The sequence below is a fragment of the Ovis canadensis genome, chromosome 18 (assembly GCF_042477335.2).
Source record: "Ovis canadensis isolate MfBH-ARS-UI-01 breed Bighorn chromosome 18, ARS-UI_OviCan_v2, whole genome shotgun sequence".
In the NCBI taxonomy this organism is placed as follows: Eukaryota; Metazoa; Chordata; class Mammalia; order Artiodactyla; family Bovidae; genus Ovis; species Ovis canadensis.
In genome coordinates, this window is record NC_091262.1 from 77,899,050 (window position 1) to 77,923,880 (window position 24,831).

The 24,831-nt window shown below is 44.7% G+C and overlaps 2 protein-coding genes across 15 annotated transcripts in view; one reads left to right on the forward strand and one right to left on the reverse strand.

Moving 5' to 3' along the window:
- SETD3 (SET domain containing 3, actin N3(tau)-histidine methyltransferase) overlaps positions 1–13,586 on the reverse strand; it is a 77,238-nt gene extending 63,652 nt beyond the window's left edge. For 3 of the 13 annotated variants that reach the window (XM_069559729.1, XM_069559724.1, XM_069559723.1), the window contains exons 1-2: positions 12,335–12,413; positions 9,299–9,362 (exon numbers count right to left, since the gene is read on the reverse strand). The gene's annotated coding sequence lies outside the window, so the exon portion shown is untranslated. Of the gene's footprint in view, positions 1–9,298; positions 9,363–9,439; positions 9,643–12,334; positions 12,414–13,376 lie in introns of those variants that run through there. The other 10 variants (XR_011250331.1, XR_011250332.1, XM_069559718.1 and 7 more) reach the window with 10 other exon arrangements.
- Positions 13,587–13,675: 89 nt separating this feature from the next.
- CCNK (cyclin K) overlaps positions 13,676–24,831 on the forward strand; it is a 30,032-nt gene continuing 18,876 nt past the window's right edge. The window contains exons 1-2 of one of the 2 annotated variants that reach the window (XM_069559731.1): positions 13,676–13,839; positions 14,064–14,160. The gene's annotated coding sequence lies outside the window, so the exon portion shown is untranslated. Of the gene's footprint in view, positions 13,840–14,063; positions 14,161–24,831 lie in introns of those variants that run through there. The other variant, XM_069559732.1, reaches the window with a different exon arrangement.

The following is a 24,831-nucleotide window of genomic DNA, read 5'->3' on the forward strand; positions in this document are numbered from 1 at the left end:
TCCTCCAGACAACAATTTTTCACATACCCAGGTCAAAATGTCCCCAGTGGCCTTGAGGAAATTCTGGGTCCTCCATGCAGATTTCACTCCCATGGAAATCAGTAAGACTGGGTCAAGTTCAACGTGATCAGCAAACGCTAAATGTTGCACTCTTGCCTGGAAAATCCCATGGACGGAGGAGCCTGGTGGGCTGCAGTCCACAGGGTCGCTAAGAGTCAGACAAGACTTGGTGACTTCACTTTCACTTTTCACTTTCATGCATTGGAGAAGGAAATGGCAACCCACTCCAGTGTTCTTGCCTAGAGCACCCCAGGGACAGCGGAGCCTGGTGGGCTGCCGTCTATGGGGTTGCACAGAGTCAGACACGACTGAAGCGACTTAGCAGCAGGCTTACCTTGAGATTTGTTGTTGGTGAGTTGCTCAGTCATGTCAGACTTCTTTGCAACCCCATAGACTGTAGTCCCCAAGCTCCTCTGTCCACACAATTTCCCAGGCAAGAATACTGGAGTGGATTGCCATTTCCTTCTCCAGGGGATCTTCCCGACCCACAGATCAAACCCACAACTCCTACACGGGCAGGTGGATTCTTTCCTACTGAGCCCCCAGGGAAGCTACCGTTGAGATCAGTCTTTCGGAATTCTCTTTGGACTGTTTCCCTCCCACAGGGATACAGGCCCAAAAGACATAAAGTAGCTTGCCCAGGCTGTTGTTCAGTTGCTAAGTCATGTCTGACTCTTTGTGACCCCATAGACTGCAGAATGCCAGGCTTCCCTATCCTTCACCATCTTCTGGAGCTTGCTCAAACTCATGTCTGTTGAGTCAGTGATACCATCCAACCATCGTCCTCTGTCGTCCCCTTCTCCTCCTGCCTTCATTCTTTTCCATCAACAGGGTCTTTTCCAGTGAGTCAGCTCTTCATATCAGGGGGCCAAAGTATCGGAGCTTCAGCATCAGTCCTTCCAATGAATATTCAGGATTGATTTCCTTTAGGATTCACTGGTTCGATCTGCTTGCAGTCCAAGGGACTCTCAAGAGTCTTCTCCAACACCACAGTTCAAAAGCATCAATCTTTCAGCAGTCAGCTTTCTTTATGGTCCAACTCTCACATCCATACAGGACTCCTGGAAAAATCAAGCTTTGACTTGACAGACCTTTGTTGGCAAAGTAATGCCTCTGCTTTTTAATATGCTGTCCAGGTTGGTCATAGCTTTTCTTCCAAGGAGCAAGTGTCTTATAAAATTTCATGGCTGCAGTCACTACCTGAAGTGATTTTGGAGCCCAAGAACATAAAGTCTCTCACTGTTGCCATTGTTTTTTCATCTATTTGCCATGAAGTGATGGGACCAGATGCCATGATCTTTGTTTTTTGAATGCTGAGTTTTAAGCCAGCTTTTTCACTCTCCTCTTTCACTTTAATCAAGAAGCTCTTTAGTTCCTCTTTGCTTTCTGCCGTAACAGTGGTGTCATCTGCATATCTGAGGTTATTGATATTTCTCTCAGCAACCTTGATTCCGGCTTCTGCTTCATCCAGCCCGGCATTTTGCATGATATACTCTGCATAGAAGTTAAATAAGCAGGTGACAATATACAGCTTTGACGCACTCCTTTCCCAATTTGTAACCAATCCATTGTTCCACGTAAGGTTCTAACTCTTGCTTCTTGACCTGCATACAGATTTCTCAGAAGGCAGGTAAGGTAGTCTGGTATTTCCATCTCTTCAAGATTTTTCCACAGTTTGTTGTGATCACACAGTCAAAGGCTGAAGCAGAAGTAGATGTTTTTCTGGAATTCTCTTGCTTTTTGATAATCCAACAGATGTTGGCAATTTGATCTCTGGTTCCTCTGTCTTTTCTAAATCCAGCTTGAACATCTGGAAGTTCTTGGTTTACATACTGTTGAAGTCTAGCTTGGAGAATTTTGAACATCACTTTGCTAGGGTGTGTGATGAGTGCTTGTGTGGTAGTGTGAACATTCTTCGGCATTGCCTGTCTTTGGGATTGGAGTGAAAACTGACCTTTTCCAGTCCTGGGAAAATGCTGAGTTTTCCAAATTTGCTGGCATACTGAATGCAGCACTTTCACAGCATCATCTTTTACGATTTGAAAGAGTTCAGCTGGAATTCCATCGCCTCCACTAGCTTTGTTCATAGTGATGCTTCCTAAGGCCCACTTGACTTCACATTCCAGGATGTCCGGCTCTAGGTGAGTGATCACACCATCGTGGTTATCTGGGTCATGAAGATCTCTTTGGTATAGTTCTTCGGTGTATTCTTGCCACCCCTTCTTACTTACTTTCTGCTTCTGTTAGGTCCATACTGTTTCTGTCCTTTATTCTGTCCATCTTTGCATGAAATGTTACCTTGGTATCTCTGATTTTCTTGGAAAGATCTCTAGTCTTTCCCATTCTATCGTTTTCCTCTATTTCTTTGCACTGATTGCTGAGGAAGGCTTTCTTATCTCTCCTTGTTCTTCTTTGGAACTCTGCATTCAGTTGGGTATATCTTTCTTTTTCTCCTTTCCCCTTCACTTTTCTTCTCTTCTCAGCTATTTGTATGGCTTTCTCAGACAACCATTTTGCCTTTTTGCATTTCTTTTTCTTGGGGATGGTCTTGATGACTGTCTCCTGTACAATGTTACAAACCTCCGTCCATAGTTCTTCAGGCACTGTCTATCAGATCTAATTCCTTGAAACTAATTTGTCACTTCCACTGTGTAATCATATGGGATTTGATTTAGGTCATACCAGAATGGTCTAGTAGTTTTCCATACTTTCTTCAACTTAAGTCTGAATTTGGCAATAAGGTGTTCATGGTCTGTGCCACAGTCAGCTCCCAGTCTTGTTACTGCTGACTGTATAGAGCTTCTCCATCTTTGGCAGCAAAGAATATAAACAGTCTGATTTCAGTGTTGACCATCTGGTGATGTCCGTGTGGAGAGTCGTCTCTTGTGTTGGTGGAAGAGGGTGTCTGCTATGATCAGTGTGTTCTCTTGGCAAAATTGTTAGCCTCTGCCCTGCTACATTTTGTACTCCAAGGCCAAGCTTGTGTTACTCCAGGTATCTCTTGACTTCCTACTTCTGCATCCAGTCCCCCATGAGGAAAAGGACATCTTTTTTTGGTGTTAGTTCTAGAAAGTCTTGTAGGTCTTCACAGAACCATTCAACTTCTGCTTCTTCAGCATTAGCGGTTGGAGCAGAGATTTAGATTACTGTGATAATGAATGGTTTGCCTTGGAAACAAATGAGGATCATTCTGTCATTTTTGAGATGGCACCCAAGTACTGCATTTCAGACTCTCTTGTTGATTTTGAGGACTACTCCATCTCTTCTAAGGGATTCTTGCCCACAGTAGTAGATATAATGGTCATCTGAATTAAATTCACCCCTTCCAGTCCATTTTAGTTCACTGATTCCTAAAATGTCAATGTTCACTCTTGCCACCTCATCTTCGACCACTTCCAATTTACCTTGATTCATGGACCTAACAATCCAAGTTCTTACGCAATACCGTTCTTTACAGCATCGGACCTTACTTTCACCCCCCAGACATATCCACAAATGGCCATTGTTTCCACTTTGGCTCAGCCGCTTCATTCCTTCTGGGGCTTTTTTTTTTTTTTTTTTTTTCCCGCTCTTCTCTAGTAGCATATTGGGCACGTACTGACCTGGGAAGTTCATCTTTCAGTGTCACATCTTTTTGCTCTTTCATACTGTTCATGGGGTTCTCAAGGCAAGAATGCTGAAATGGTTTGCCATTCCCTTCTCCAGTGGACCACATTTTGTCAGAACTCTCTGCCATGACCCGTCTGTCTTAGGTGGCCCTGCGCGGCATGGCTCATACTTTCACTGAGTTAGACAAGGCTGCGGTCCGTGTGATCCATGTTTGGTTAGTTTTCTGTGACTGTGGTTTTCATTCTGTCTGGTCTCTGCTGGATAAGGATAAGAGGCTTATGGAAGCTTCCTGATAAGAGGTACTGGCTATGGGGCAAACTGGATCTTGCTCTGATGAGCAGGATGCTAAGTAAATCTTTAACCCAATTTTCTGCTGATGGGTTAGACAGTAGGAATCTTCCAGGTAGGCACTGTCAACTCACTCTTCATTAAGGAGGGTGTAGGGAGGTGCCTGTCCTTGTCCCTGAGGTGCAGGAGCCTAGGTCTAGATCAGCTCTTAACCTGTGCTACCCAGAAGCCAGGCTGTCAGTGACCTTGTCCAGGAAAGTCCTCCAGTCACCTGGCCCCCTCTGTCAGGAGCCCCTCACCACTTAGCCCCCCTGCACACTGACTCAGGGGCATTCTCAAGCCTTAAGGGTACCTGAAGAACTCACGCTTCAGGAGGGTGGTGGGTCTCTGTACCAACTCCTATGGCCCAGTTCAGCAGTTCTGAACTCTGCAGCCATCAATGTCTGGAAGATTCATTTGCCTCTGGATTCGATGTGGTTCGGCACCAACCCTTCTAGTATTTGTGTACAGACACCTGACTAGAAGCACCTCAGAGGCAAATGCGCATTTCTTCTCACCCTAGAAAGTACCAGGCCTTCCTGCCACTATAACCCCCTTTGGCCCGGCACCACCTCCTGATCTATTAGAGACTTTTGTGAAGATGCTGAAGTCTCAGCTCCAACCCCACCTACCAACAGCTCCCTCCCCACTCTGCACCCAGAGCCCAGCCCTGAGCCTCTGCAGCCTCACCCGCTGAGGTCGACTTCATTTACGGGCTATCTCATCCACTGGAGTGGGCTTCCATGTTATAGCAAAAAAACCCCAACCTTCCATTTCAAAATGATTTGTAGGGTCTAGGATGGTGTGACAGACACAGTTGAGGGTCAAGATTTGTTGAATGAAGGAAAATCTAATTTTAATGCACTAGTGTTACTTGTACACTTCCCAGGTGGCGTTAGTCGTAAAGATCTGCCTGCCAGTGCAGGAGTTCAACCCCTGGGTTAGGAAGATCCCCTGGAAGAGGTGACGGCAAACCACTCCAGTATTCTTGCCTAGAAAATCCCATGGATAGAGGTGCCTGGCGTGTGACAGAACATGAGGGTCGCAAAGAGTCGGACACAACTAAGCGACTGAGCACGCACAATCTTACTTGTGAGTGATTTATTTCCCATCACTATAGTAAGACTATACAGCAATGAACGATTTTGATATATTCCCCCGCCACTGACAGGACAGGAGCCAAAATGAGACATTTACTTAACTACTGCCTCTAAAGAACTAGGGTGACTCTTCAATCAAAATACAACTTTATACACATAAAGTGATATAAAATTCATATTTAAAAGATGGCTTCTTTTGGGAATCCAGTTTCTTGTCAGAAAAGTTTTAAGAAATTAAATTTCATAAAAGAATCTCTCTGCTTTCTAGAAAGCAATCAAGCAGAAAGAAGTTCATTTCCAACAGAAATGGAAAAGCTGCAACTCGCGCATGACTTTGCGCTCCGGGGACACTTGTACGGGGGTGTAAGCGTCAGCACAGCATTGTCCCGGGCACACTGTCCCTGCCACAGCCCGCTGCGGCCGGCAGTGACCACTGTCACATCAGGGGACTCACACAAGACTATGACTTGGCCAAGAGCCCATCGCCATCAAGCAATGGACCCACAGCTTCAACCTGAAGTCCTGTGTTAGGCCCAGCACATGTGCAATGAGACAAGCTCGCTGGCATCCCCATGCCCGGACCATGCCGGTCACGGCAGAAGATAAACAAGTGAGGGACAATCAGGCCAGTGGCCTCAAGGATGAGGAGGTGGGCACCCAGGACACAGCCTGGTAACTCCTCGACTGTGTGAGAAGTTACGAAACAAAGAGGGGCAGGGAATAAAGTGCAGTTGAAGAACGACTGGATGCTAAGATTCAGCTGGAGAAAAGTGTTAGAATCCAGTCTGAGTGGCCTCCTAAATTCAACCCCCTTCTGCCTTTCTTAGCTAACGAAGATGTCCCCAACACCAAGGATTTAAAATAACTACCTACCCTGTTTATTTATGATTCAAAAACTTGTTACACACCATGAATAATTTTCATTGTGAGTTCAGCTAAATTTGGGGCAGGATTCCAAGTTTTAGCAAATGAAAGAGCCAAATAGGTATCCTGAATATTCTTAATGTTCTCAGTGGAAAAAAACTACTGCTTAGTTTAACTCATCAACTTCCTACAAAGATTCAATATTTATCTTCAATATTTATTTCAAATATGCTTATTAGAAAAAATATGTGCTAAATCAGATCTGTGTATACATACATAACGGAAAAGGCAGTGGCAAACCACTCTTGTACACTTGCCTGGAAAATCCCATGGACGGAGGAGCCTGGTGGGCTGCAGTCCATGGGGTCACCAAGAGTCAGGCACAACCGAGCGACTTCACTTTCACTTTTCACTTTCATGCATTGGAGAAGGAAATGGCAACCCAGTCCAGTGTTCTTGCCTGGAGAATCCCAGGGACAGGGGAGCCTGGTGGGCTGCCATCTCTGGGGTCGCACAGAGTCGGACACGACTGAAGCGACTTAGCAGCAGCAGCAGCGGCATACATACATAAAGTTAAATTCCAAATTCCAGTCAAAAGGTACAATACTAAATAAAAGATCTGTTTCCTTAAAGTTTAGATCAAAATCTGGTATAAACTATGAATTCTTATTGAATTATCTTAGGGGAAACAAATATGTTTTTAAAAAAAGAACTTAATACTTAAAGACAAAAGAAAATGCTATGTAGAAAAGCAATACTGAATTGACAAGCAAATGGAGTCTACAATAAACAGTTACCACAGTGACAGTCCTTGAAAGGAAGGGCCATCAATAAAAAAAACAGCAAGCTAAGAGTTTTACACATATCTATATTTCTCCACCATCAAGATTTTTAAAAAGCTACAGAATCTTCAAAATCTGGCTTTGTATAACACCATAAACTATTTTGCAAGTCTATCAACAACCTCTCCACTTAAAAGATGGAACAGACTTAGAAAACAGTAAAATAGATGGCATACTCAATTATTATTTAAATTGCTAATATGCAAGTGGCATCTGTAATTAACCACCACTTCTGATCAACAAAGTGATTCTTTTACATCTCAACCGCACAGGTGGGGAGAAACATGAACACAGAGCATGCAGGGAGCTTGGCTGAGGGGACAGTGGGAGCGGTAAGGGAGGGTGCTGGAGACTTAACCCATTTTTACAAAACTTAGTTCACACTTACTGAACAGACTGAATTCAGCTGCGTGGGCTTTTTTTCTGTCCCCCAAATATTCTACATGGAAAGACTGTAAATGTGCATTACTCTTGAATTGTTTTCCACTAATTACAACTAGAATAAACATTTCTGATTACACTACTTGGTAATTCACCCAGAAAACTTCTGTTCAAGCCCAGCATCTGCTTTTCAACACATCCTGCATCCTTCCTCTCAACTCTGCAGCTGGATCAACTAAGGGAGAGAATGGCCCTCAGGCTTTCTCCTACCTTGGGCTCCCAGCTGTAAAGGCATTTGAAGGGAGTGCAAAGCCTGCCTGATCTCTGGAGGAAGAAAAGAACCTCACTGAAATCCCTTGCAGGCCATTAGGATCAGAGGATGACATTCTGAATTAAATACACAAATTAAAGGATGGCGGCCTAGGCAAATAAAAGCGCTCCCAAATTGAAAAGTATTTAAGTTCTCTCTGCTACAAAAACTGATTAGGTGTACATAGTCCTTGCATTGGCACCATGTTAACTGAAATGTCAGGAACATCCCTCTTTGCACGGTGGCAGGATCTAGTAACATGGTCAAGTCATACTAACTTATCCCACTTCAAGAGGCTAAGGAGCACCCACCATTCCAATTTCTATCAAAGGAGGCATGTGTGTCACAACTCACAGCCACCAAGAAGTCAAGGCAGGCAGACAGGCAAGACAGTGGAATTAATTTCAACTCAGTAGCTACACACATAGCAAGATGAAGCTAGACCTATAAGCTGTAAGTGAGTAAAACTTCAATTTTTATACAGAACATGTTGGGCTGTCAGTTAGATACACAAACACACAAACTTGAGATCTTTTTTTAAAAGATACAGATATTTCTTGCTTTCTACAATGTTACCATATTTCCACTAATATACATGATAATTTTAGAGATGCTTAAACTATCTTTGATTGACTTTCCAATACATAATAGGTGTACTTTTAAACTGCTGTTGAATTAAGTTATAAACACCATTAAATTAAAATGAGGCTTCTATTTAAACAAAGTTGCTCCCCAAAAAAAACCCTCTTTATAAAGCAAAGAATCACTCAGTATCATAAATAATCATTTCCTATTATATCTTTCTTAAAGAAAAATGCTAACGGGTGAAGAAACAGCTAGCTGTAATCTGTCAAGAAGTTACTTACAAACCACCCACACTCCTCCCATAAGGATACTAGATTCTCAAACTGTGGAATGTCAGGTTTGGAAGAGACTTCTGGGTTTATTATCTGTGTTCTCAGCACAAACATCTTGAAAACAATGACATCTAATGTTAGGTAGCAGGTACGGTTGTCAAAGTGCTTTGTGAACCAGAGCCAAATTCAACTCAAGGATATTTTACTAACACGGATGGTCCCCAACTCAAGATGGTTCAGCTTAGACTATTTTGACTTTAATACAGATGGTGCAAAAGCCATAGGCATCCAGGGGAATCCCTGCATTCTGACCTATCCCAGGCTAGTGATATGCAGTGCAATGCCCACTGAGGTGCTGAGCAGCGAGTCTCGGCCGCCAGCCAGCCAACAGAGCGCGAGGGCAAGCAACCAGCACACTGGCCACCATTCGGAACCTAGACCACCGTTTGGCTTTTCACTTTCAGGATAGCAGTCAACAAATAAGAGGAGACAGTCAGCACATTGGAGAAGGCAATGGCAACCCACTCCAGTATTCTTGACGGAGGAGCCTGGTAGGCTGCAGTCCATGGGGTCGCTAGGAGTCGGACACAACATTGGAGAAGGAAATGGCAATCCACTCCAGTGTTCTTGCCTGGAGAATCCCAGGGACAGCAGAGCCTGGTAGGCTGCCGTCTATGGGGTCGCACAGAATCGGACAAAACTGAAGCAACTTAGCAGCAGCAGCAGCAGCAGCAGTCAGCACATTATTATGAAACAGGCTTGTGTTAGACGACTTTGCCCAACTGTAGGCTAATGTCAGTGTTCTGAGCATGTTTAAGGTCGGCCAGGCTAAGGAGTTTGGTATGTTAGGTGTACTAACTGCATTTTCAACAATGATATTTTCAAATGCTATCAGGATATAACCTCATCATAAATTGAGGAAGATCAGTATAGCCAAAACAGCCTTACTTTTCCACCAGCCAAGTGAACAAGTGAATTCACACTTGGATTCAGAGCATATTTCTTGAGTAATCTGCAAAGGAAAGATAAGTTAAAACAGCCTTTAGGATAAGGTGATAACCAACTAAACCCTTGGTTACATAAACTGACCTTCAGCTAGATCCGAGTGCTTCATTAAACAATAAATCCAAATGCAGTTTTACTCCAAATGCAATTATTCATGCTAACTGTCATTTTGTTTGTTTCCAGGCTAACTGTCATTTTGTTTGTTTCCAGGCTGTTGAAAGCGTGTGCGCCCTGGGGCAGGTTCCCACATGACCGCCTTCGTCCTAACTGCACCATTCAGGCATTCTCTGTATCAGGAACTGAGGTAAACATTTTACACAGTAGATAAAGGAAGATACTATGCCCACTTTACAGATGAGAAAGTTTAGCGAGGTTAATCAATTTATGCAATTTAGTCAAGTTTAGCGAGGTTAATCAATTTACGCAATGTGATAGACAGCTGGTAGCAGAGCCTCATCAGCACAGCCTGATGTCCAACTTCACCAATGCCCAATAGTATTAACATGTGAGAGGCTAAAATTTTACTCTGGCTTGGTAATCAGTACCACTTTACCTCTCAAAATCTTAACTTCAGAATTAGATTTCATCTTCCATTGCAAGCCAAGAGTGTTTGGGCTTATCTTGATTATTTAATTAACTTCTAATAATACTTGGAAAGGACTTGAATAAGAAAAAATTTTTTCAAAGCCTCAACTTTGGAATTTGAATTTTATAATCATTTGGAATCATTTTTTTTCTTCCATTCAAATTTATTTCAGCTGAAAATTGTCAATAGCTGTGTTTGTACTTCCGGTTTTACAATCTGTTTACTTCTAAACCTAGAAGAAACTCCCAAAAGGAAAAGGAGTCTACAGAGCTAATCTCTGGCCTGAGTTACTGAAGGAATTTAACAACAGAAAGGATTGCTAATCTTGCCAATTCTGTTAACTGACTTTTTTCCCCATAAGACTATTAAGTGACTTAGAAAAAAGAAGTCTCAATTCCTTCGTAATTAAAAAAAATTATATTACTATTTTGTTAGAAATTTACTTTGAGAATAAACATCATGTAAATTTCCTGGTGGCTTAGAGGGTAAAGGGTCTGCCTGCAATGCGGGAGACCCAGGTTCAATCCCTGATTCGGGAAGATTCCCTGGAGAAGGAAATGGCAACCCACTCCAGTACTCTTGCCTGGAAAATCCCATGGACAGAGGAGCCTGGAAGGCTGCAGTCCATGGGGTCCCGAAGAGTCGGACATGTCTGAGCAACTTCACTTGATGGGTAAATTATATTTGCAGATAAAAGTATTTTACAATTTCCAATTTTATGAGTTGAAAAGTGAGATAACGTAAGGAAATCCAGGATACAGAAGTCAATTTTGCCAAGTAAGGTACACTTGTACAGGCAATAAAAGTGAAGATCAGGAAAATTCAAAAGCAAGGAATCCTTAAACTAATACCTGTAAGCAGTTAAATATGATTCAGAATGAACTGATAGCCAAGATAAAACACTTCTTCAATTGTACAAAGAAAAAAGGATGCATAGGAAATCAAAATATTATTTCTGATAAATCAATGGGCCCAAATATATTACTTTTTAATTGAGAAAACCAGTTTCTAAAGATAAAAACCTCCCAGTGACAGATATTCATCAAACTGCATCAAGAAAGATACAGTATCACAAGTTACATTTCTAAAAACTACTGCAGATTACTGATTAAAAAAAGAGAGAGAAACTATGTAGTTCAAACATTTTAAGAGACTTGGAATATCTCAAACTAGATTGACACCTTGCAAAAAAAAAGAGAAACCCTGAGCCAGGGGTTAAGATTTTTACTCATATATTTACTAAAATTCCACAAGCCACAAACTAGGTACCTGGTTCCCACTGAATTCAATGACCATCTACTAGACATTTACTGCGAGGAACCTCGGTCATACTGCAGACAGCTTCTTCCAGCCACCCCCGTCTTTGTCATCTTTTTCAAGATCATGAGAGCAGCAAGTTCTAAGGAAAGGTTGTGACCAGTTATCAGAGCTCTTAGAATAAAACAGTTTTCTAGGGGCTGAACTTTAGAATGGAAAACTTTCAGTACAACCTTCACAGCTCTCATTTTCCAATGGCTTCTAAAGCAAAGGTTTAATCATCATTCAAAATGTGGCCTAAATGTTCACCACACGGAAGAGCAGCTTAGTGTTAGTGTCTTCCTGACAATCTTATTGCACGTTAGTGTCTTCCTGACAATCTTATTGCACTATTATTGACTGATGAACAGAAGTTTTCATGTCTACAGACATGCAGGTATAAATGTTTCATCTTTGAGTCCAACATCATTACTATTCCAGGGATCACTGGAGAAGAGACCAGAAGCAGCCACTATTTAACTCATTCAGACTAGAGTTTCACTGCACACATTAACTTACAATTTTGAAAAAAAATATATATATATATGACAAACAACAGGGTAGCAGAAGGAAAACTGAGGTTGTTGAGGGCGCAGTAAAAGTTGTTCTGTAGCTGTTTGAGAACTTGGCTTTGCACATTTCTTCCCTGGGCCAGAGGAAAACTCCTCCTCAAAATGCTGGAACCTTTCCAAACTATCAATCACAACAGCCCCAGGGACTAATCTGGTAAGATGAGACTGCATGCATAGTAGCCCGAATAGACACACTACATCATAGCTCAAGTAAGTCTTTTCAAATTTTAATGGTGGAGAAAAGCTGCTTTTATTTTGCTATACTCTCAAGTTAAATGCATTCACTTCAAACAGTTCAAAAAAAAAGCTTCTCCTAAATAATTACTAGTTTCTTCAGTTTGGAAATAGCAGTGGGGTCATTTTGGAGAGGAAAAATGGGCAAGAGGTATCATTTGCACATGATAAAATCCACACTTTTGCCAGTTTTGACAAACCCATACACCGCAAGCAAGTTATGTTCGGATCCGTCGCTAAAGGGTTAACGCCGCAGAGGATGTTAAAAGCAAAAGTCACCTGTCAACGTACTTTAAAAGCACTTTTGCTTCTGAAACATCACCTCCTGTATTTGGAAATGGAACACAATACACTCCAAGTGATCCTAAACCTGTCAACACACAGCGAGGGTAAGCACTCCGCCCCTCCCCCCCCCGCCCCACGCGCCTGTTTCCCCGCAGCAAGTGGCGCCCGACTCACTAATCGGCTCCCTTCTGCACCCGCACCCCCTCACGCCCCCACCCCGGAGTATAAACAGAGGAGAGAGGGGGTGCAGACTTGCATCGCCAGGCTGGAGTCACGAGGAAAAAGAGTTTGATACCCCGGAATGATAAACTCCAAAGCACTGAATTCTTCTTCCTAGTAGGGCACGGAGCGTGGGGAAGATGGCCAAGGGGCGCGTGGGAAGAGAGATGACCTATTTTCAACGACCGTTTTTATAACTGGAAAGTGAGGGAGAGAAGCGGGGCGAGGGAGGGGCTAGTCCTCGGCACCCCCGCGGACGCCTGAGGTGTGGAGAGAGGAACACGAAAGCCACACAGCCCTGGCCCAGGCGGCGGGGTGACGACGGGAAGGAGGGAGGAGAGAGGAAGGAAGCGGGTGCGCGAGCCAGCGGCACGCAGGGCCGAGCCCACGGGCGCGAGAGGGACGGACCCCGGCCCCACCCGGTGGGCGCCGAGGGGCCGGGCATTCCTGCACCTGCTGCCGCCGTCTCGGGGCGGGCGGAGCGGGGACTAGGAGGCGTTGGGAGCCGGGAGGGGATGAACGCGCCCCACCCCCCCGCCCCAGCCCCGGGCAAGGCCGGAGGGCAGAAGGGCCGTGCGGCGCACGCCGACCTCGCCGGACTCCCGGCGCCCAAGGCCCGACCCGCCGGGCCCCCAGGGAGCACACCGCCTTCCGCACTCTGGGCCCAGAGGGGCCAGCGGGGCGCGGGCCTGACTACGGCCGAGGGCCGCCGGCCCGGGCGTGGGGCGGCCGCGCAGCGCTCCGGGGCTGGCTAGCTGGCGGTGGCGGAGGGCAGCGCGAGTCGGCTCCGAGGGCCGCGCGCTGAGGAGGAGCCGCCGCCGGCACTCACCTGCCCACTTTTGCCCCGTCGCGCGGCGGCGGCGGCGCCACACTCCGCCGGGACCCACAAGCCACCTCAACCAAGCCCCAGGCAGCGGCGGCGGTGGCGGCGGCGGCGGCGGCCGGACGGGAGGGGGCGGGACGGCTGCCTCAGACAGCCCCGCCGCCGCGGCCCAACCCCGCTCCGCCCGCCCCCGGGCCCCGCCCTCGAGGCGCCGCCGCCGCCGCCGCCCATTGGCCCGCGATTCAGACGCAGGGGGCGCGGCCCCGCCCCATCGCCCCCTGACCGTTCCCCGCCGGTTCCTCCCCAGCCATTGGACGGGCGAACTCCTCGGTCCGGAGCAGCCAGCTCGGCCCGCCAGCTTCCGGGCCATAATTGGCTAGGCAGAGCTCAGGCCCGAGCGTTGATTGGAGGACCGGCACTCCCCGCCCCCGCCCGGGGCCCGCCTCTCGCGCCTCAGTTCCGTTAGCAGGTTCGGTTGCTCCAGAATTCCCTCTCCCCCCACCCCCCCGACCCCCCAGGGGGCGGGACCGACGGGTTGGGCCCTCTAGCGGGCCCCTCCTCCCTCACGCCGCGACCTCCGACTCGAGGGGAGGGGCCCGGAGGAGACTGGCGGCTCTTTCCTGGTTTGAGGGCGCTACGTCCTTCTCATTGGCTGACCGGCGTTCCTCCGGTCGCTCATTTTTTCCGTCATAGACGCAGCGCGATGGCGTAGCACCTCCGACATTCTACGTCCAAGATGGCCGCAGTCGGCAAGGAGAGACGTCGCTAAGGGGCTTACCTCAGGCCTGGGGTGAGTAAGCGACGGACTTCGGGCAGCGTCCCTTAAGTCCTGCGTACCTGGAGGCCGGGTTAGGGTATGGCCACCAGCCTCCAGCCTCTGGTGGAGTCTCTCTTCCTGGATTCCGCTTCCCTCCGCTACGCCCCGGTGCGAATCAGCGTTAGCGGGCGATGGCGGGGCTGCGGCTTCCGAGACGCGCTCGGGGAAGAGGGTCTCAGGCGCAGGAGCGGGTCAGGGAACCTGGCTCGGACTCTAGAGCAGGTAGCAACCCACGAAGTGAAAGGCGGTTATGGTTCCGGGTCTTTCTGGAAAGTGGGGAGAAAGGGCAGGGGGTCTTATGCACTCTCACATACTCGGCGATATAATCGCTGACTGTCCACATCGTTCCAGTCATTTCGCAGTGTGTTGGTTCCAGCCTTGGTAAAGCTTGAGTCTTTGCGTATTGTTCCACAGCTAGAATGCTCTGACTTCGGAGTTTGAAGACCGGTGCAAAGAAGGTGGGACTGGGAATGAGGAAAACGCACTTCCGCGATTATTAGCAGTTACGTTCTTCCGTTCATGTCGCGCTTACAGACCCTCTCCAGGGTTGTTTGGTTTGCTACTGGAGAGATTGTTCTTTAAAAGTTGAGGCGTTAAGTCCAGAGGCGTATCTCAGAGCTCTCAGATTATCCGCACAAAACATGGTGGTTAACGCTCCCGAAGTTTGGCCTGCCATTTAAAACGGAGCTTTCGCTAAATTTTCTAACATTAGGACCGACTGCTCAGAGCACTTAGTTGAAAGTGGCCTTTTTATGTTTTTAACGTAAACTTGATGATGCTTGGGTAGCTCTAATTCGCTCGTTAAAGGTACCTAGCACAATGCCTTGCAATCTTAGCGCTGATTACGGTTTGTATGAGTGATGTTGCTAGAGGGAGAGCTGCACAAAGCTTTCTATCCTCAGCACCTAAAATACTGCCAGGATACTAATCTCTCCGTATTGCTTAATGAATGCATGAAGTGAAAGTCGTTCAGTCGTGTCCGACTCTTTGCAACCCCCCAGACTGTGCAGTCCGTGGAATTCTCCAGGCCAGGATACTGGAGTGGGTAGCCTTTCCCTTCTCCAGGGGATCTTCCCAACCCAAGGATCGAACCCAGGTCTCCAACATTGCAGGTGGATTCTTCACCAGCTGAGCCACGAGGGAAGCCCAAGAATATTGGAGTGGGTAGCCTATCCCTTCTCCAGCGGATCTTCCCGAACCAGGAATCGTACCGGGGTCTCCTGCGTTGCAGACGGATTCTTTACCAACTGAGCTATCATGGAATGAATGCAGGGATGATGATGATAGTGGCGATATTCATAGACATTTGATTGGTTAAGAATCTTAGTGTTCTTAGATGCCTGCCTGTTTACTATGAATATAACAGTTATCCAAGATTCTTTTGGTTTATTTGAAATGACTACCATTGGTGTGTAATTTTAGTGGGTTTTTTTTTAACTGTTTCACTTCGATTACCTTGTGATACATTGTTGAAAAATATTAGTTGATTCTTGCATAAAAGCATGTTAAACATTTGTTCCATTTTATGGAACTTACTTTGCACCAACAGGCAATAAAGAAACATTCTAATTGTTAATGAGATTGTTATGTCTTAGGCGTCATTTCTAAAATTGAATGTCACGAAGGAAAAATAGTCATGGTTTGGCCTACAAAATAAATTGCTCATTTCAGGAGATTATATTTGAAGGCAATGGGTCTGCTAAGAATACAGAAGAAAAAATGTTTTCTGTTTTCTTTAAAACTAGGTCAAGACAAAACGGGGAAGGATTAAGGTCAAGGGAGTAGAGATTATAAGGAGTACTTAATTGGATTAAATCTGATTCATATTTTCAGGGTCAAATAAACAATATACCAAAATACTTACAGATAAGTTTGTGACGTCACTGATCATAACACTTGAGGAATCTTAAAAGCGCAGTTAATGATAAAGACTGGAGTCCGGTAAATGTCAGTTTTTGCAGAGAACAATTGAATGGCTTTGGGTGCTAGAGCCAGTTGTTCAGTGCCTCAGTCATGTCAGACTCTTCCATGCCTTGGACTGCAGCATGCCAGGCTTCCCTGTCCTCCACCGTCTTCTGCAGCCTGCTCCAACTCACGTCCACTGAGCCAGTGACACCATCCAGCCAGCTCACCCTCTGTCGTCCCCTTCTCTTCTGACCTTCAATCTTCCCAGCATCGGGGTGTTTTCCAGTGAGTCGGCTCTTCACATGAGGTGACGGAAGTGTCAGGGCTTTGGCTTCAGCATCAGTCCTTCCAGTGAATATTCAGGACTGATTTCCAACTGACTGGTTGGATCTCCTTGCAGTCCAAGGGACTGTCAAAAGTCTTCTCTAGCACCACAGTTCAAAAGCTTCAGTTCTTCGGCATTCAGCCTTCTTTATAGTCCAACATTCACATCCTTATATGACTACTGGAAAAAGCATAGCTTTGACTGTATGGACCTTTCCCGGCAAAGTAATGTTTCTGTTTTTTAATACACCATCTAGGTTTGTCATAGCTTTTCTTCTAAGGAGTGTCTTTTAATTTCATGGCTAAGGTCACCATCTGCAGTGATTTTGGAGCCCAAGAAATTAAAGTCTGTCACTGTTTCCATTGTTTCCCCATCTATTTGTCATGAAGTGATGGGACCAAATGCCACGATCTTTGTTTTTTAAACGCTGAGTTTTAAGCCAGTTTAATGTACTCCTTTCCCAATTTGGAACCAGCTTGTTGTTCCATGTAAGGAACTGTTGCCTCTTGAACTGCATACAGATTTCTCAGGAGGCAGGCAAGGTGGTCTGGTATTTCCATCACTTTAAGAATTTTCATGGGGTCTCAAAGCGTCGGGCACGACTGAGCAACTGAACTGAACTGAACTGAAGACTTTTCCACATTTTGTTGTGATCTACTCAAAGGCTTTAGCGAAGTCAGTAAAGCAGTAGTAGATGTTTTTCTGGAATTCTCTTGCTTTTTCTATGGTTCAGCGGATGTTGGCAATTTGATCTCTGGTTCCTCTGCCTTTTCTAAATCCAGCTTGAACATCTAGAAGTTCTCGGTTCACATACTATTGAAGTCTAGCTTGAAGGATTTTGAGCATTACTTTACTAGCAGGTGAAATGAGTGCAATTGGGTGGTAGTTTCAACATTCTTCGGCATTGCCTGTCTTTGGGATTGGAATGAAAACTGACCTTTTCCAGTCCTGGGAAACTGCTGAGTTTTCCAAATTTGCTGGCATACTGAATGCAGCACTTTCACAGCATCATGTTTTAGGATTTGAAAGAGCCCTGCTAGAACTAGCTTTGTTCATAGTGATCCTTCCTAAGGCCCACTTGACTTCGCATTCCAGGTTGTATGGCTCTAGGTGAGTGATCACACCATCGTGGTTACCTGGGTCATGAAGATCTCTTTTGTATAGTTCTGTGCATTCTTGCCACCTCTTAATTACTTTCTGCTTCTGTTAGATCCATACCGTTTCTGTCCTTTATTCTGTTCATCTTTGCATGAAATGTTCCCTTGGTATCTCTGATTTTCTTGGAGAGATCTCTAGTCTTTCCCATTCTATTGCTTTCCTCTATGTCTTTGCATTGATCATTTAGGAAGGCTTTCTTAACTCTCCTTGTTCTTTGGAACTCTGCATTCAGATGGGTGTATCTTTCCTTTTCTCCTTTGCCCTAAGTTTCTCTTCTTTTCTCAGCTATTTGTAAGGCCTCCTCAGATGACCATTTTGCCTTTTTGCATTTCTTTTCCTTGGGGATGGTTTTGATCACTGCCTCCTATACAGTGTTATGAATCTCCATCCATAGTTCTTCAGGCACTGTCTATCACATCTAATCCCTTGAATTTGTTTGTCACTTCCACTGTGTAACCATACGGGATTTGATTTAGGTCATACCAGAATGGTCTGGTGGTTTTCACTACTTTCTTCAATTTCAGTCTTATTTTGGCAATAAGGAGTTCATGAGCTGAGCGACAGTCAGCTCCCGGTCTTGTTACTGCTGACTGTATAGAGCTTCTCCACCTTCAGCTACAAAGAATATAATCAATCTGATCTCAGTATTGACCATCTGGTGATGTTCATGTGTAGAGTCTTGTGTTGTTGGAAGAGGGTGTTCACTATGACCAGTGTGTTTTCTTGGCAAAACTGTTAGCCTTTGCCCTACTTCATTTTATACTCCAAGGCCAAACTTGCCTGTTACTCCAGATGTCTCTTGACTTCCTGCTTTTGCATTCTGGTCCCCTGTGATGAAAAGGATCTTTTTTTGGTGTTAGTTCTAGAAGGTCTTGTAGGTCTTCATTGAACCGTTCAAATTCTACTTCTTTGGCACTAGTGGTTGGGGTATAAACTTGGATTACTGTGATACTGAGTGGTTTACCCTGGAAACAACGGAGATCATTCTGTCATTTTTGAGATGGCACCCAAGTACTGCATTTCAGACTCTCTTGTTGACTATGATGGCTACTCCATTTCTTCTAAGGGATTCTTGCCCACAGTAGTCGATATATGGTCATCTGAATTAAATTCACCCATTCTGATCCATTTTAGTTCACTGACTCCTAAAATGTTGATGTTCACTCTTGCCATCTCCTGTTTGACCACTTCCAATTTACCTTGATTCATGGGCCTAACATTCCAGGTTCCTGTGCACTATTGTTCTTTACAGCATCAGACTTTACTTTCATCACCAGTCACACCCACAGCTGGTGGTTGTTTCCACTTTGGCTCAGCCTCTTCATTCCTTCTGGAGCTATTTCTTTGCTCTTCTCTGGTAGCATATTGGACACGTACTGACCTGAAGAATTCATCTTTTACCTTTTCATACTGTTCATGTGGGTCTCAAGGCAAGAATGCTGAAGTGGTTTGCCATTTCCCTTCTCCAGTGGACCGCATTTTGTCAGAACTCTCTGCCATGACCCATCTGTCTTGGATGGCCCTGCAAGGCATGGTCCTGCATGGGACATGCTCAGTATATCTTTAATCCAATTTTCTGCTAATGGGTGTGGCTGTGTTCCCTCCCTGTAGTTTGGCCTGAGGTCTAACTGTGGTAGCAGTAATTGCATTAATGGAAACCTCCTTCAGAAGGACTTAGGCCAGCACCCTGCAGTTCCCAGGACTGTTGTATTCAGTGCCCCTGACTGTCAACCCACGAGTCCGCCAGGGAGTCCTGGGCACTCACAGGCAAGTCTGGCTCAGTCTCTTGTGGGGCCACTGCTCCTTTCTCCTGGGTCCTGGTGCACACAGGGTTTTGTTTGTGCCCTCCAAGAGGCTGTTTCCCCAGTCCTGTGGACGTTCTGTATTCAAATCCCACTGGCCTTCAAAGTCAAATTCCCTGGGGGTTCTCAGTCCCTTTGCCAGATCCCCAAGTTGGGAAATCTGCTGGGCCCTAGAACTTTCGCAAGAGTGCAAGAACTTCTTTGGTATAATTGTTTTCCAGTTTGTGGGTCATCTGCTCAGCAGCTCTATGGTGGGGCTAATGGCAACCTCCTCCAAGAGGACTTAGGCCACACACTGCTCCTCCCAGGTCTGCTGCAGCCGGAGCCCCTGTCCCCACGGCGGCCTCTGCTAATCCACACCTTGCAGGAGACACACACACACTCAAAGGCAGGTCTGGCTCAGTCTCTTGTGCAGCCCCTGGGTCCTGGTGCACACAAGGGTTTTGTTTGTGCCCTCTCAGTGTCTCTGCCGAGTGTGAGGTTTGATTTCAAACATGATTTTGCCCCTCCTGCCGTCTTGTTGGGGCTTCTCCTTTGCCCTTGATGTGGAGTATCTTTTTTTGGTGTGACATTCTCTTGTCAGTGGTTGTTCAGCAGCTAGTTGCAAATTTTGGTGTTCTTGCAGGAGAAGCTGAGCACACGTCCTTCTAATCCACCATTGAAGTCAAACTCCAGAGTTTATTACTAATCTATATTAGGATCTTTAGGATGATCAAAAAGAATTTTTAAGTATTTGGAAAAGCAGGCTCATAGCCTCAAACTGGCGGAGCTTCCATTAAAAGAAAGCTAGTGGCACAAATCATATTTCATTTTGTTACAAGCTCACTAGACTGATGGGGGATAATTTCCTAAGGACACTGAACATAATCCCACTTCATGTAATAGATGCCAGAGTAAATGTACACTGAATAAGGTCTGGTTAGATGGATTTATAGCCCTTCAGATTGCCAAATCCCAAATGTTGATCAGTAGGTTGATGTCAAGTCAACTTGAAAAGCGTTCTTTGGAGATAAAGCTACAGGGCTCTGGTCTTGCTTTCACTCTGGTTAGCACTTTTTTTTTTTTATTACCCACTTTAAATATATGAGGCATGCTTCTCAAATTAATAAATATACTCAAAATCTGTAGTAATAGTTAGCAAGTTTGTTAGATGACACTTAGATTCAAAGCATTCTTATAGGCTGAAATTATAAACCAAAATTAACAAGATATAGATTTGCCAAGAATTACTGAATTCACAAAAATTTAGTTGTGTGTGTGTTTGAGATGAAGAAGACCTGACTTGGGGGTGGAAAAAAAAGGTTGTATGATGTAATGTTCCATTTACAGAAGTGAACTGTAAAGTTTTCTCCAAATAGGGGAAGGGTGGTGTTTCACTCTAATGACAAATTGTGTTTCTCGCATTTACTGACTGTGGAGTGAGGCAAGTTGCTTCATGTCTCTTTGGCTCCATTTTCTCAGGGATAAATTGTGAGGATAAGAAAACATAGCTTGCGGGCATGTTGCAACTCAGCGGACACACAGTGGGCATGTTGGTGAATATTAGTATATTCACTCATACTATGCAGATTATATGAAGAATATTGTTTTCCACAGTTGATTGCTAATATTGAGGGAGGCTCTTGAAATACTAAAAGCCACATTGAGAAAACAGAGCTGTTTCTTTACCCAAAAGAGAAAGGAAAAGAAAAATTGTCCTCACATATTTCAAAGTCAGTCAGTAAATAAGAGAAAGGTATTTTCAAGGCTTAGAGGGCTAGGTGGGAGCTACAAAGTTGTTGAAAGGTAGATTTCTTTCATTCATTATTCTGCGCCATCTATGTACCAGATCCCGGGGATGAATCAAACAGATAAAAATCAATGTAATGTTAATGCAAAAGTAATATAAAAACCAGTTATTGATACCTAGCAATACCATAGGCCACTTTGTCAACTATTAAGGTCCCAGTGGAAGTGGCCAATTGAAAGTGAATAACCAAATGTTACTGTTTAGAGGCAGTCTGTGTACCAGATGAGAAAATTAAGTAGTGACCTTTACTGTTGATTCCAGTTTGTAAGTATCCATAATTCTAAATGTTGAAAATGCATTTAATCTTTTCTCAGTTAAAGTGATACATTTAAAGCACATTCCTGAAGGATGTTGTTAAAATGCCTTGACATGCTGCTTGTTTACGGAGAGATTTTTACTTTGTGGAGCTCATAAATCTCTCCATCATTTTCACAGTAGTCATGAACTGCTAATGAGAAAATTTATAACTCTATAGAGTCTTGTGAAAAAAAAAATTGAAGAGTGATAGGGAACAGGGCTCTAGAACCGAGGTTAGAGCTGTTTCAGGGGGTGACTGATTTAGAGGACTCTATTTACATGACTTATTTTCACTGTGTTGCGCCTATTGTTCATCCTGTCCTGGAGTCTAACAGCACACAGGGTAGATTATTAGCATGGGTTTTGGTGATGACAGCAAGGTAAAATGGATTTGAATTCTTTTCCGTCCCTATTTAATCCCTACTGGACTGTTTCTGATCCTTTTCTCCACTCTGTCCCTCTCTTCTCAGCAGAGGTCTTGGCACTTTCCAAAGAGAATGGAGATGCTCTCTTATGATTTATTTTCACCCCCTTAAATGATTTTTTTAAATATCTTTCTCACACTCTTCCTTCCCTCTATCTCAGAGAAAAAGCAAGCTCTTTTTTATCATCCCTAGGCTTTTTATTGTCTCTGGGCCCCTTAACCGCGCAGTGGCTTGCTCAGCCTCTTCTAATGACTACTTCTGGCTACCAGCATCCTTCATGCTCCTCTGTGCTGAAGAAACAATAACCTGTTTCATAGCCTGTTCGTTCTTTATCACCCATACAGTTTCCTTCTGCCCTACTGCACCTCCAGAAAATCTCTTCTGTTTGCACATGTGTACATGTCTGCTTTATTGAGGTAACAGTTCACGTATCATACAAATCACCCATTTAAAAATGTACAAGTCAGTGAGTTGTGCACTCACCACTACACTGAATTTTTAATGTTTCATAACTAATCACCAGTCCTAGTAACCTTTTATTAATTCCTGTCCTTTGATTTTTCTTTAGCATTTGTTGCTGTTGGCTAGTGCCTCTTACTTAAAGCTGGTATTCCCTTGATTTCTTATGTAATTAAGGGTGGAAATTTCCCTACCTTTTGACCATTCCTTCCCTTTCTGTCTTTCCTGCTTCCTAAAGTTCTTCAGAGTTGTGTCCCTGTCTTCACTCTCCATCTTTCTGTCTATGAGCATGACAGTTATCTGTCACTTCTATATAGGTGAATCCCAAGTAGATGAATCCTTTCTAGAGTTCAGTAGCCCTGTTTATGAGTCTGGTGGTTATTTCTGCACAAGTATCTAGTAATTATAGAACCACATTCTTTCCCTCCTCTATCGAAACCAACTTTTTTTTCACACTTAAAACATAGTAAATTAACTGTGAAAGTCAAAGTCACTCAATCATGTCCAACTCTTTGCGACCCCATGGACTGTGATTCTCCAGGCCAGAATACTGGAGTGGATAGCCTTTCCCGTCTCCAGGGGATCTTCCCAACCCAGGGATCGAACCGAGGTCTCCCGCATTGCAGGCGGATTCTTTATTAGCTGAGCCACAAGGAAAGCCCAGATTAACTTCACTCTCAGAGAAGGTAATATTGAAGAGAAAAATGGGGAAGAGAAAGAGTTTTGTTAACTGTACTTCAATTTAAAAAACAAAACTCTTTCTCTTCCCCATTTTTCTCTTCAATATTACCTTCTCTGAGAGTGAAGCAAACTTGAGTCATCTCTTGCTGTTCTTTGCCTCGTGGCCAATTGTGATGCCTCTCTTTCTCCCAAGGCCATTTGTGGGGCCGAGGCCTTGTTAGGCATAGTTTCAGCAGCTGTTGCAGTCTTCTGACTGGTCGTCTTCAGCATGTCTCTAAACTGCCCCCAAGGCATCACGTCCCGCAACTTACATGCTTTCTTGTTTTCCTTGACACTGGGACTCCCTGATAGACTCCGGCATATCTGTTTCTCTTTGTGTCTGCCTAGAATATAAGCATCTGGTGGGGTTGAGAGCGTGCCTCTCCTGTTTCCTGTCCTGTCATTGAGGCCTGGCTCATAGTAAATGTGCAGAAAACACTTGAATAAATATATAGAGAGATATTTGAATGAATATGGGGAAAATATTTGAATGAACATGGAGAACTGTTATGTTAATATGTTTTAAAGACTCCCAATTAGTGTACTGTGAATAAATTACAGATATGCCGAGCTGTTTGTTCCCTCAGGCAACTGGCCAGTTTCCCTCTGCTCTACAAGAACGCACACGAATGTTTATTACTCTTATTAATAATTGAAAACCAGAGACATCTCAAGTGTTCATCCACAATCAGTTCAGTTCAGTCGCCCAGTTGTGGCCGACTCTTTGCGACCCCATGAATCGCAGCACACCAGGCCTCCCTGTCCATCACCAACTCCCAGAGTTCACTCAGACTCATGTCCGTCGAGTCGGTGATGCCATCCAGCCATCTCATCCTCTGTCGTCCCCTTCTCCTCCTGCCCCCAATCCCTCCCAGCATCTGAGTCTTTTCCAGTGAGTCAACTCTTCGCATGAGGTGGCCAAAGTATTGGATTTTCAGCTTTAGCATCCTTCCAAAGAACACCCAGGACTGATCTCTTTTAGGATGGACTTCTTGGATCTCCTTGCAGTCCAGGGGACTCTCAAGAGTCTTCTCCAACACCACAGTTCAAGAGCATCAATTCTTTGGCGCTCAGCTTTCTTCACAGTCCAACTCTCACATCCATACATGACCACTGGAAAAACCATAGCCTTGACTAGACGGGCCTTTGTTGGCAAAGTAATGTCTGTGCTTTTCAATATGCTATCTAGGTTGGTCATAACTTTCCTTCCAAGGAGTAAGCATCTTTTAATTTCATGGCTGCAGTCACCATCTGCAGTGATTTTGGAGCCCCCCAAAATAAAGTCTGACACTGTTTCCACTGTTTCCCCATCTATTTCCCATGAAGTGATGGGACCGGATGCCATGATCTTCATTTTCTGAATGTTGAACTTTAAGCCAACTTTTTCACTCTCCTCTTTCACTTTCATCAAGAGGCTTTTTAGCTCCTCTTCACTTTCTGCCATAAGGGTGGTGTCATCTGCATATCTGAGGTTATTGATATTTCTCCCACCAATCTTGATTCTAGTTTGTGTTTCCTCCAGCCCAGCATTTCTCATGATGTATTATGCGTATAAGTTAAATAAGCAGGGTGACAATATACAGCCTTGACGTACTCCTTTTCCTATTTGGAACCAGTCTTGTTCCATGTCCAGTTCTAACTGTTGCTTCCTGACCTGCATAGAGGTTTCTCAAGAGGCAGGTCAGGTGGTCTGGTATTCCCATCTCTTTCAGAATTTTCCACAGTTTATTGTGATCCACACAGTCAAAGGCTTTGGCACAGTCA